The sequence below is a fragment of the Cyanistes caeruleus genome, chromosome 8 (genome assembly GCF_971803275.1).
Source record: "Cyanistes caeruleus chromosome 8, bCyaCae1.hap1.1, whole genome shotgun sequence".
NCBI classification, from domain to species: Eukaryota; Metazoa; Chordata; class Aves; order Passeriformes; family Paridae; genus Cyanistes; species Cyanistes caeruleus.
This window is the reverse complement of record NC_141708.1, coordinates 33,717,245-33,730,755: the sequence shown is the minus strand read 5'-3', so window position 1 is coordinate 33,730,755 and position 13,511 is coordinate 33,717,245. Positions and strand designations below refer to the sequence as shown.

The 13,511-nt window shown below is 43.6% G+C and overlaps 1 long non-coding RNA gene across 1 annotated transcript; it reads right to left on the bottom strand.

Annotated features, from left to right (window-relative positions):
- Positions 1 to 6,813: 6,813 nt before the first annotated feature.
- On the bottom strand, positions 6,814 to 7,761 carry LOC147651985 (uncharacterized). Its single transcript, XR_015290110.1, has 2 exons — positions 7,524 to 7,761; positions 6,814 to 7,231 (listed from the first exon to the last, which is right to left on the bottom strand). It is a non-coding gene; the product is annotated as an uncharacterized LOC147651985 (long non-coding RNA).
- Positions 7,762 to 13,511: the final 5,750 nt, after the last annotated feature.

Below are 13,511 nucleotides of genomic sequence, written 5' to 3'. Positions count from 1 at the left end.
GTGAAACCCAGCGACACCAAGATTGATCTATTGGGAAGGGAGCAAGGTAAAAACTAAACAAAGGAACATCCAAAACTTAAGAGGAATGTATGAATATGTATGAGAATTTATGGATATGTAGTAGGGTTCTGTTTTTAAGGGACAAACCTTTGTCAGTGAGGTGTGCTCTCTTGGCTGAATGCAGAGACACCCGGCTGCATTTTGAACATTTTACTTTATTTCTATCTCCTAATTGTCTTTCTATTAAACTTTTTTATTTTATATAAAAATATATATGTTTAAAATATATGTATTTAAAATATAATTATTTATATTTTAATAAAAAATATAAAAATATAAACATATAAGTTATATTAAAATATAATTATTTAAAATCATTTATATAATTTTTTTTAAGTATATGTTTTTCACAAGGGTGGCTTCTCTGAGAGAAGAGATCCAACACAAGCAGCTGAGCACCTCCCACTGTGTGTACCTTGCTTTCTCTTGGGCAGGATTGCTTAGGGATAAAGAAGAAATAACCCTGACTCTGCTGTTTCTTATCATCATAATTCCACTGCTACCCTTACACAACCTCCAAAATCTTCCAAATTTCTATAAAGATGATCCAGTTTATGACTAAATGCTTTATCTTTTTAGCCTAGTAAATTATTATTAGATGGCACTCAAGTTTGGACTGTCTTTTTCTGTAGCTGAGTGTGATTGCTCTCACTCACTGGGATGTTCACACTGTTTTGTTTTTACTGGATAACTGAATCACTAATTACTAATTACTGATTTCTAAGACGTGCAGGATGCACCACAGTCCCTGCCATACCAGAGAGACAGAGAAGGACAGTGTAGAACATGAACACATGCTGTTACTAGAATCAAATGCCATTTGCAGACACTAAATTAGTTCTAAAAGATCCATGAAGTGTTATAGAAAGCAGATTTGGCAGTGTTCAGTGCATCTTACCCTGGTATCACAAGAAGAGTGGCTAATGCTAAGTGCTGTATTTGGCAGCTACAAAGCCTTGAGGTCCTTATGGACTTTCCTGGCACAACTGGATTATTTATGTGATGAAATTTCACTATGACAAGTTTTTCTCCAGAATTCATCATCGTGTCACTCAGGAAGAAATGCTGACATTAAGTTGTGTTTAGATAACATTCAAAAATTCACTGCTTCCGTGACAAATGCATTCCTCGTAGGAACACAAAAAACAACAACATTGTTCAATCTCTGACTTTCCAATATCAGCTGTCTGATTAATATTCTACATGGTAGGAAGCAAACTAAGAAAAAAACAAAGCAATTAGTAGTTAAGCTCTAATTGTATAAATAAGGCTAATTATACAGACGGGAAATCTTTTCAGTTCAGAAAATCAGATGCTAAACATTCCTCCCATTGACAGAAAAAGCCTTCATACAAGCAAACAAGTGCATGAAAACCAGTGAGCTCATCATGCTGATCCTTCTATAAAGAACTGCCTTGCTCTGCTAAGGAAGAAACAAACCTTAATTCTGTTTCTGTACTGGAGACCCACACAGATGCTACTACACTGAGGGCCTGTGCTTCACAGCGAAGGACGTGGCAGAAGCAGAAAAGAGAGTAAATTGCAAATTGCTGTTGTACTCAGCATGTTGCAGGCAGAGGCAGCAAAAACAACCAGATGATGCTTCAGGCCATGCAACTGCACAGAACAGGGTATTTCAGGCAGACTGGTAAGTTACTGCTACTGAAGGCCCCAAGATCACAGATCACTGGAATGGTTTGGCTTCACCTGGAAAGAACCTTGAAGCTCATTTTGTTTCAATCCCCTGCCATGGCCAGGGACACCTTTCACTAGCCCAGGTTGCTCAAGGCCCCATCCAGCCTGGCCCTGAACGCTTCCAGGGATGGGGCAGCCCCAGCTTCTCTGGGGACCCCTGACAGGGAACAATTCCTTCCTGTTAGCTAACCAAAACCTACCCTCTTTCACTCTGAAGTCTCTGCTCCTTGTCCTGTCACCACTTGTCTTTGTAAAAAATCCCTCTCTAGCTTTGTCCTGTAGGCCCCTTTTGGTGCTGCAGGGCTGCTGAAGCACAAATAAATGCAGGTGCCAAGGCACACAGGAACTGGGTCCCAGGCAGGGCTCAGGCCTGAGCTCTCCAGGGGCTGGCTGCTCTCGGAAACAATTCCCCACAGCACGGCCCCAAGGCAGGCAGCACACCCTGAGCACTGCCATGGAACTGCAGCATGGATCCCAGAGAAAAGCCAGCATCCTGCAACAACCAGAGACACAGCACTGGCACAAACACATGGGTTCAGCCTGAGAGACCGAGTCAGGGACCAAAATTAAACAGCATTTCTGCAACATCATATCCAACATGTACTTTTCATTCGCTAACCTGAACTGTGCATGTGTATATAAACTTTAACATTCACTTCATTTCATTGGCTGGGACACCAGAGCTGCATCAGTGCAGAGGAGATGCTGGATAATTAAAGAGTTGAATAATAATACTATTCAACTATATAAAATTTTATTCAATATAAAAATAATATTATTCCAGTAATTCGATTTGATTTCCACAAACGCTACCAAAACATGTAATACTTTAAAAGCTTTTTCATGATACTTGTATTTAAGTGGTGAGTTCAGGATACAGCCAGTATTTCTGTTCTGTTATACATAATAAATTAGAAATGTTGGTAACATTATCATAAGAGCATAGGAAAAAAAACCTGTATGACTTGAATACTACATTTCCAGTATTAGCATTTAGTAAGAGAAGCAGACCACATGACTGAGGGAACCTCTTGAAAATTGCAACTCCAAAATTCCATCAAGTTCTAAGGCTGGGTTCAGCATGTACCTTCACGTTTGGCAGCAAACGTGCAAAAATGACAGCTACTCCTGGATGCTTGTGTGGCAATGTACCATGTACCTAAAAATGACATATGACCTAACATGTACCTAAAATGACATATGACTGGCTACACAAGTGTCTGAGAGCATGAATCTGAGAAACCAGCAACATGCTTTCTCACAGTGCTGGTGGGAGCAGCTGCTCCCAGTGTGTCATCCTGGCAAATTCTCCTTTCCTACTGCACCATGTGCATCAGGAGGAAACCAGACCTATAATCCTCCATCCTTGTTCCCTCTCATGATACATTTCATGTCCTCTTTTCTTCTCTGAGCAATTGCAGGACTTATATATGTAATATATATACTTATATGTTATACTTCATTCAGGTATTGGTAACTCACAACAAAGAAAAAAGTATTGTTTGCAGATATCAAACAACCTATTTTTTTTCCTCAGCCTGAAAGACTGTCCTTCAGAGACCATCATGGTTTACCCCCAGCCAGCAGCTCAGCCCCACACTGCCTCTAACTCATTTGCCCCTCTGGGATGGGGACAGAATCCTAGGAATAACAGTGGGAAAACTCAGGGGCTGAGGTACAGACAGCTCAGTGGGTGAAGCCCCAGCTGCACGTACAAGGAACACAGAGCAGGAAATTCATGCCCTGCTGCGCATGGACTGCCAGGGGTCTCAATGTCCCCTCTTCCTCCTCCTCCTGCCCCAGCTCTGTGTGCTGGGCATGGCCCCACAGGCTCTGGGACATCCCTTGGGTCACTTGGGCTCAGTGTCCTGGCTGTGTCCCCTCCCAGCCCCTCGCTGCTGGACTGGGGCCAGGGCCAGAGGAACAAGAGATCCCTGTGTTACCAGTACTCGTGCCAGCACACAGCCAGAGCACAGCCTGGAATAACCACTGGGGACAAAACCAACCTTAGCCAGGCCACAGCAGCACAGAGACACAGCCTGAGCATCAGCAGCAGAACAGCACAGACATCCCTTTACTGCCTGACCAAAACCAATGAGTAGAGTTCTTCCCTTTGGCTCAAGTCTGGCAGAAATCACTGCCTCACCCTCTTGGGTAGATTGGGATTTCCAGGGAAATCCATGTAGAGCCAAGCCCTGCTCAGTGTGAGCACAAATGCTCTCTCTGTACGGACTCATCCTGCTGTGTATGGAGCTGAAGAGAGTAATGATGAAGGTTTATCTAGCACTCAATAGTTACAACTAATTTAGAAGGCTTTCCACTTGGCATATCAGCACTTTTCCAAACTACTTTACCCAAGTAATGCCTGAAAACTATAAATGAACCAGCTTTAGAGCTTCTAAGTCAGGTGAAGAACATGGTAGACACTTCCTAAGTTAAAATACTGATTCAATATAAATTCACACGGTGATTCAAATGTGATAATCTACTCTTTTCCCTGAAGAGTTACCTTTGTACCACTGTTTCTCTCAGTACCTCATCCAACCTTGCCATTATGCTTGATCCAGCATCAGTTGCTGTTCTACACTTGATGTGCAAACGTAAAACCCCCTGGACTTGTTCCCACAGACAACGAGTGGTTTCCAAGAACTGGATCCCGTGCTGAGTGCCAGATCCCCTTGGAGTCACAAGCTGCATGCACATAGGAAAGCCATGGAAGCAAAGGCTGCTTCCAGCTGCTCCTGCTGCTCCTCTGTGCTGGGTTGGTACTGCAAGACAGGCTTCTGGTTTTAGTTACTGACACACATCTGCTGATGACATCCAGAGCCTTGAACTTGTCTGGATTCTGCACTGCAGCACTGAGAGAAACAGCTTTGCTTAAATGCACTCAGAATTTAGCAGAATTTAGCAGGAATACTGCAGAGGTGACTAATGGATTTCCTGCAACCTGCTGATGCTTCCTTAGCCTCACAATTAGCTCACCCAGCTGCTTTCAGAGCAAATGAGGGGATCCTTACTGGGCACCTGTGAGCTCCTGGCAGAATGTCTGCTCTGTTACACGCTGTCCTTGAGCACCTCAATTTATGGGGCTGGTTTGGCTCAGGGCCACTTAAGAGACACAGGGGAAACTGTCAACAGCTTCTACCTGGGACTTTGCAAGAACCTGCTTTCTCTTAGGATATTTGTTTTCTATTGGTGACAATGACTTCCTCAGCCAAGCCTCCCTCCGCTACTTGCTTATGATGATAAATATTCACAAACCTGGAAACACAAAGAGACTGGGATTTTATTAGAGTGCAACCTGCATACATAAACTATATCCTTATGGATCTTTTTCTATTGGCACCTGTGAGTGCACTCATTTTAACAGGTGTGTAAACTCCTTCTTGATGACCAAGTAATTTCAAGACCACAGGGAGGTATACAATACATTATGCAAAAAAAAAACCCCACGAATAAAACCACCAAACAAAAAAATCCAGACATTTTCAGAGCCTGTTGGATTTCTGCAGATGAGTTTTACTTGAAAGTCTCTAAGAGGTTAACTGCCAGTGTAGGCTGTAAACAAGAGAAGTGAGAGAAGATGTTCATGTAGCCAACATCTGATTTATTTATGGCAAGTAAAGGAACATTTGTCTGAACCATCTTCCTCCTTTGGTAAATTTGGCAAACATTTCCAAGAAGGTTGGGATTTGGGTTTTTGTATTTGTGGGGTTTTTTGGAATGGAAACATTTGAAAACTGTATTGAAACAAAGAGGTACCTGGTAGGAACAGCTGGTAGGGTGACCTGACACGGCACTGAGAGCACATCTGAGACAACAGCCTGGCAGAACCTCGACTGTGCCTCTCCTTTTCCCATGAGAACCCTACAGGCTGTAAGGTGAAGCAGCTGCTGTGGCCTTTCAACTGCACCCAGACTCTGTCCACTCTACTACATCAATAGTGCACGTACAGCTGAGCCAGCTTCTAAAACCTCCATCTCATTATGCCACTGTGCTGGTCCCAGTAGGGGAAGGAAGTCAAGTTCTGATGTTTTCAGCACTCCTTGGTGCCAGGGGTGTGTGTGCACGTGTGTAAATCTCAAGAGTGCACACAGGCCTGCATTCACAACAAGCTGCTGCACTCCAGAACACACACCCAGGGCTGAGCGCTGCACATCAGTGCACAGCACCCCATCAAACACGTCTGTTCTCTTGCACAGCAGGCAGGCAGGGACAAGCTATCCCTGGTAACATGTTCAGCACTTCAACAGGTCCCAGAAATGCTCCTCCTTTATGAGTCTGCTGAAGAAGCACCATTTCCTACCCCTAGAAAAAGCAAGGGGCCTGGGATGCTGGTGGCAATGGTCAAACACTTCTGCATTCAAGACTCCTACAGAAGCTCTGCCATCCCTCAGTGTAAGCAATAGCACATGGCATGGTCCACTGGAATCCCTGAAAGTTACAAATCCAGCACCAAAACAAAAGCAGAGGTATTGCATCTAGTACTTGTGAAGGAGTTTCACTGATCTAAAGTAGTTTCAGCTTTCTGTGAGTCTTCCACTTGTGCTACTGCTGTAGAGCAGCGCTGGGAGCAGAATAAATCATGCTCTGTACAGTATCTGTTCCTCACAGCCAGTTAGTGCATCTGTCCCTAGAATACCTCATAATAAACCACAGGGATTACCTAGCACCAGTCTGGCTTGGAACCTGCCTGATGCACTGGCCATCCTGAATTTTGTTCTGTTTCAAGCTATGTTCTGTAACTTGCCAAGAACTTTTACAGCCTGTGGGGTTGAAGCCTAATTTTTGTTCAGAACATGTACACCATCTACAACAGCAGCCTGAACAGTGAGATACAAATCAGTCTCCTTTTCTGAGAGCAAAGAAGTGAGCATTGCCTACCAGGTGAGTTTCTACAGTGGGTCTCCATTTTCACTTGTAGCTCAAAAGAGAGGAAAGCTGGCTGGATTTTGCGCCCTACCACCATGATCAAAAGGGGAGTGAGAGCTTATTTAAGGTCCTTCTCACTCAGAATGTGCTGACTTCAGAATTGTAATTGTCCAAAAGTTAAACTTCTTTCTTATACATCATCTCCTTAGCAAAAAAATAAGATGCTAAAGGAGGCCAATGAAAGCATTTCTTGAAAATTTTCACTGGAGACAATAATAAAAAAGTCATAGCAAACACTAGCGTTTTTTATTTGCAATGTTGCCTTAGAAAGATTTTTTCTGTCCAGGAGATATGCACTGCAAAAGTTTCTAAAAGAAGTTCCATCCTCCTGCTCCTTTGTAGCAGCTTCTGATCCCACACTTGAGATGTGGATGAGGATGTAAAAAGTGCATTTGATCAGCACTGTAAGTGCTGCTATGGCCCTATCTGATCAGAATCTCGAGGCGTTTAAACTTCCTCCATCCCCACACGGAGATTCCTGAAGCAGTGACACACTCCATATCATAACAAACACAGCAAAAGAATCCGATGGGGGAAAGGGTTACTGAAAAAGAGAGAAAATCACAGTATTGCCAAATTAGCAAAGCACATTTCAAGGCAATTTACTGAAGATGGAGCTATGATACAGATTCCATAGAATCATGGAATACACTGAATGGGAAGGACCCATCAGGATCCTCGACTCCAACCCCCAGCCCTGCAGAAATCCCACCCTGGGCCTGAGAGCGTTGTCTGAACGTCTCTTGAGCTCTGGCAGCCTTGAGCCCTGAGCACAGCCCTGGGGAGCCTGGGCAGTGCCTGGCCACCCTCTCAGGGAGAACATTCTCCTGCCTCACCTTCCCTGACAGCCTCAAGGATGTTCCCCTGGCTCCTGGTGCCTTCTCAGGTGCAGTTTTTCAGGGAAAAGAAGGGCTGCTCCACCTTTCTTTGGAAGGAACAGGGGGCCTTGGCATGTTAAGCATCTTGATGACTTGTTTCTCCTTACATTGTAGAAAGCTTTTTGGATGCAGGGCACTGTTACAGGTCCACTGATACCTCAGGGGTAGGTCCAGACACACACAGGTACATCCACAGCTGAAAATAACGCAGGCCATTAGAGGGGGTTCTGTGGAAAGGCATTTGAAACTAAACCAGATGCTCTGCAGTTTGCAATGCCAAGTACCTCCAAGAAAAGAGTCACTTGAAAGATGTTCCTTTTTGCCTATCATTCTTGCTATTCAGAAATACATCTGTTTGGATGAGTTATTTCAGTAAACCTCTCTTCTAAACTCCGTGTCAAGGACTGACACATGCTCATTGCCAAGTTCTGTGCAGTTTAGCTGGAATTCCAGAGATACCCAGGCCAATCTGACAGCATTACCGCTAACAGGAATATTTTATCCAAAAACTTAGAATACCTCTTTAACAGAGAAATCTTTCAAAGGGCTCTTTCAGAGGGCTTTCAAAATTTCCCTTTTTTCCCCTCTAATCACTATCCTGAGTGGTGTTCAAAAAACATGGATTCATGGGCAACTGAATATGACTTGATAAGCTGGACAGAGCAGGAGGTTTTCCATTTGTCTGTGAAATGTTCCTTGAGCTTAGGAACACATTTCACAGCATGTTCTTAGGGCAGAAATAGAGCCTCTTTAAAATCACTACTTCCCTGAAGTTTGAGATGCTATTTAATACCATATTCATTGTTTTACAGTTCTGGGGTTTTAGTTCCTGAGACTATCTCTGAGCACACATCCCTCCATCAAATACAGGGGCTCGGGCTGGTTTCTTTGCATGTTTGTTGTTTGGGGTGTTTTGTTCATTTGGGGTTTTTTTGTGGGGGTTCTGTTTGGTTTTGGTTGTTTCTTGGTTGGTTTTGTGGGGGTTTTTTATTCTTTGCTATTTTTGCAAAGATTTAGCTTTAAACTGTAATAATGACCTACACCTGGTCAGCTCTACACTATCACAAGGCCCCCTTCAGACATTCTGCTCCTCCTCTTCTATTTCTCACCCTACCTCCACAGGATGCTGAAAATTCAAACATTACATCATTTTTCAGCTTCATCACTGCTTCAAGGTTTTTATATCTTTTATGATCTGTGTCTGCCATTTTATTATCTCATCTTTTTATTTTGGAAGCTTTGTTTGAGGACCAAACTTCTACCTATCAATACTTATTTGATGATTAGTGCTTATATATGATGCATGTCTTAAACATTTCCATTGTCTCTGAAAAGAATTTACAATACTATAAAACCTGTGCATTTTACAAATCATATAGACTATATTTTGTTCTACCTTTGAAATTTTATATTTTTATGTGCTGGATATTTATATATAACACATCCCTGTCAGGAAGGAATAGCTGGTTCTTCTAACATGTACATTTATACCTACTGCAACTCTCAGCCAATGTGCTGTTGTTTTTTAGCTACCACTAGCACAACAACACAGGAAGAAAATCAGTGCTACTGATACTGAAGCTCTGCATTTCTCATATTGGCAAGAGATTTCACTTTATTCTGCTCATTTATCAACAGTTCCCTAATTGTCATTACTTGGAAGGTACATATGTTGATGAGTGGTTATATTTTATGTTTTCTAACTATCCCTTTACATTGTAGATTCTCATAACACTTAAATATGCAGTTAAATGCTGTATAAATTTGATACTGCACTTCTGTAATTAACTGCAATGTTGCTGTTGATTTCAGCCAGCAAGATGTGAGGCTCCAGGGAGAAAGATCCCTGCTCCTGAGCACTTCAAGCACAGGTATCACTCCCAAGTGTTTTCCCTCCAGCATAAAAGCTGATCATGCCCCACATGCATGGTTAAATTTACTGTTGCTGCTGCATATGTTTTTAGAACACACAGAGAAGTCTCCTTAATCCCCATTTTCAACAGCAATTGCAGCTCTTTACTGCCACCTGAGCACACATTCCCATGCACCCAGACTGGGAAACACTGGCTAGTTAAGTGAGCTCAGTCATGACTGGAAATGTGTGCTGGCTTTCTCTTTGGCTGCGGTATGGCTGCCCAGGTCCCCCAAAACATCCTCATAACCACCCAGAAAATGGAACAGAATGCCAGAAATGCAGCAAAATACAAAGTGCCTTTTCTGGTTCTCACCGGTGTACCTCACAAGGCTCTCCAGCAGAGCCTGTGGAACGTTCTGCACAGCCAGGAGAGACTGCAGTGTCTGTTTGCCCAGGAACAGGAACATTCCCACTGCACAGCCAGCAATGATTGCAGTGTCTGTTTGCCCAGGAACAGGAACATTCCCACTGCACAGCCAGCAATGATTGCAGTGTCTGTTTGCCCAGGAACAGGAACATTCCCACTGCACAGCCAGCAATGATTGCAGTGTCTGTGTGCCCAGGAACAGGAACATTCCCACTGCACAGCCAGCAATGATTGCAGTGTCTGTGTGCCCAGGAACAGGAACATTCCCACTGCACAGTCAACAATGATTGCAGTGTCTGTGTGCCCAGGAACAGGAAGGCTCCACCACAGCAGTGCCCATGTCCTGCCAACAAGCCCCGATGGCTCAACCTTTGAATATTCACGACTAAACACAGCTGAACTGAATTTCCCTCTTTCCCTCTCTCAGATCCCATCATGTTCAGAGCCTGGTCTCACTCGTGTCTGAGTCTTTCTGCGGTGCTTTCCTGTGATTTTCCTGAGGTTATAGTCCAGCACAAAGTTCCCACTGATATCATGTTCTTTATCCTCTCCGCTGCATCCTCTCTTCTGAGATGATTACTTACTCTATAGTTTCTGAAAGAACTGCCACGGCAAATGCCAAATTAACTATCCCAGTTAATTTCTGGGATAAACCATCTGTTTTTCTATGAATCAATGCCACGGAATAACCTCAGAACCTTCATTTCAGAGCTGTTCCTTCTGCAGAAAGATTTATCCCAGCGCCTGTAATATTTTTACCATATGCCTGACACACCATGGAGGAAATGAGGATGCAGAAAAAGCAGACAAAAAAACAAACCCAATAAAAACCAACCACCAATCCAAACCCAGTGTGAATTACCTTAAAGCATCTGGGAATCTTCTGTGATAGTATTATTTAACTGCACATCTCTCTGCATTTAAAGAATATTTGTTACTTAGGTAGCATTTAGAAAAGCTACCATTTAGAAAAGGAAGCATTGCCTATGTTAGGCTTTTGGGTAGTTTGACCAGTCCATTTGACCATCAATTAAAATTACACTGCCATGCTGAGTTTTCCTCTGTGGTAAAAAATCCCTTCAAAAGGTACCTCTGGTCCTTCTTGGAATTCTCAAACATGAGCATAAAGAAAAAATCACTGAAGTGTCTGTAAATCAGATCATAGCCTGAAAATCTGAAAAGCAATATATGCTGCTGTCCACAAGGATGGAGAAACAGTAAAACTGATACAAATCCTAAATTAATTTTAATTTCTAGAATTAAATGAATCAAAGAGAACTAATTTATTTTTCATTTATATAAAGATGAAGCTGAAAACAAAGGAAAAATGCTAAAAAGAATTGTGAAGTGGGATAGAGAAGGGACAAATCAAACCCAGAAAATTTTGCATAACAATCAGAGAAAGAATTAGAAAATCAGTAGATTTGTTGGGATTTTCTCACATTCTTTTCTTTTTTTGAGTGGGAGATGAAGAAATCTTTTTTTCACGTGTAATTTTTGTTAATAATATATTGTAAGAGAACAAAGAGAACATCTGATTCAAGTGAGCAAGGAAGCTAGATTTCCAGAGGAGAAGGATGAAATGGAAAACCCTAAGAAGAAAGAGCTGGATGCTCTTTCCCCTGCGAGAGGCTGCAGGCTCCAAGGCGAGTCAGATTGCTGCCAGGTGACACAGCAGCTCCAGGGATGTGCCCTGAGCCCCAGCCTCGGTGCTCCTCGTGTTCCCAGCACAACAGGGACCCTTCCACAGGGCCAGGAAATGAAGCAGGATGTTCAGCTCTCAGCAGGTGGAAGGGCAATAGAAATTGGGCTCAGATTCCTGACTCAAGCAAGAGGCAGACAAGTGATGGATGTTCCTGGATTCCAGCAGGGAGCTCTAGGCATGCAGGGATGATGGACCAGCCCCCATCTGTCCCACGGATGCTCTGTCCCAGGTGCAGCTCAGGCTGGATCACCTGGGGACACTCCCCTGGCTCTGGTGATGGCTTCACGCTGCTGACACTGAGCAAGGACTGTGGGCCTGAGCACTGCTCTGCACTTCCACACAGCCTCAGGAGCCCCGAGGGCTGAGGTACCATCTCCTAGCTGCCAGTCCAGCTACCAAATCTCTCTCTGGCACTGGCCATGCACTTACCAACATCTGCTCCAAAGCTGAAAGCCTGGGAGCAAATGGAAATACATTAAATGCACAAGAGGAAATCCTGGGGCTGCAGCCACATGCACATGCTGCCATATCACAACCAACAGAGGAGAAACTGTGACACGTCATTTTATGGAAACTGCAGAGCTGAACAGTGTCTGTTCTGTTGCACATTTCAAGAACTTTAATTCCTCTTACTACAGCTTAGCTATGACACTCCCACCATTAGTAACTCACAACCAGCTATAGCTAGCAGAGGAGTACAGATCCAAGCCTCCTTTTTCATCACAGAAATATCAAAAGTATTACTTGCAGCTCCAAATATCCCAGGCACTGTAAGCAGCAAGTAAAAGCAATTAGCATTTCATTATGTAACAAACATAAAGCAGCACAACTGTTTTTTCCTGATGCTAACAGAGATAGATCTGCTATGCCAAGGAAAGACGACTGGCAGCATCCTTGGGTTTGGAAAGCAGCCGGGTAACACACACCTCTCCTCCCCACAGTCTCTTTTCTATTCAAAACTAAAACCATGCCTTGTGCTACAGGGCACTGCTCTGCACGCCCAAGGTAGAGTCACCTGTAAAGGGAAAGAAGAGCCTCCATCCCAGCCCAATGGCACAGAAACCTGGCTGCTCTGGCAGTCTCTCCTCCCCTAGAGGCACATTCCAAGCTGCAAGGGGAAGATGTGCTTGCTGTTTGCATTGCTCCTGGAATGGGGATGTCTGCATTATACAGGAAATATGAATAGGCTGTTGGAGCACTTCAGCTTGGAAATAAATTAACAGCTCTGCACCCTTCGTTCTCAGTCTCCAAGGTTACCACTCGTGCTCTCCATGAATGCTACTGTTTACTCCTTCCACTTCATTCTTGTTTACTTGTTTAGAGCACAGAAAAACACAGCCACTGAAACCCCTGCATTACAGACAGTTGCCATTTCCAGATGAGGACAGAAAGTTAGGTGCCAGTGACAAATCTGCTAGGTATGTTCCATCTCAGCACAAGCTGTGAGAAGGGCTCAGAGAAATCTACCTGGCTCAGGGCTGCTGATGCTTGTGGCTCTAACACAGCTCTGGATCACCAACCCCTGCCCACACCAGCTTCTCACACACAACCTGGAGGAAGAACAAGCAGCAGGAGATGTCTGGGGAATGCAGAAAGGGAAACAGAGCTCCCACACTTTGAAACATGTAAGATCCACAATTAAAACTATGCCCCAGATAACATTTAGCTTCAAGTGAGCTATAGGGTAGCCCTCACTTTGGAAGCTCCATGGGGCCAAGCCTGTCTTTGCAATAGGCTTGCAAAATACCTTGTAGAAAGGATCTTGGTCTGGTAGCTGTATGTGCACATCAAAAAGTAGTAAGGGTTGCTGTAAGAACTTAGAGTATTATTAAAAATGCTTGTATTTACCCTGACAGTATTAAATGAGGCTCCCAAAGCTTTCCTACTCCTGGAGAAAAAAACCCCATTTTGGAAATAAAAGTCCATTAATCCTTAAAGTTCTTTTGCAGTAATGGCTTT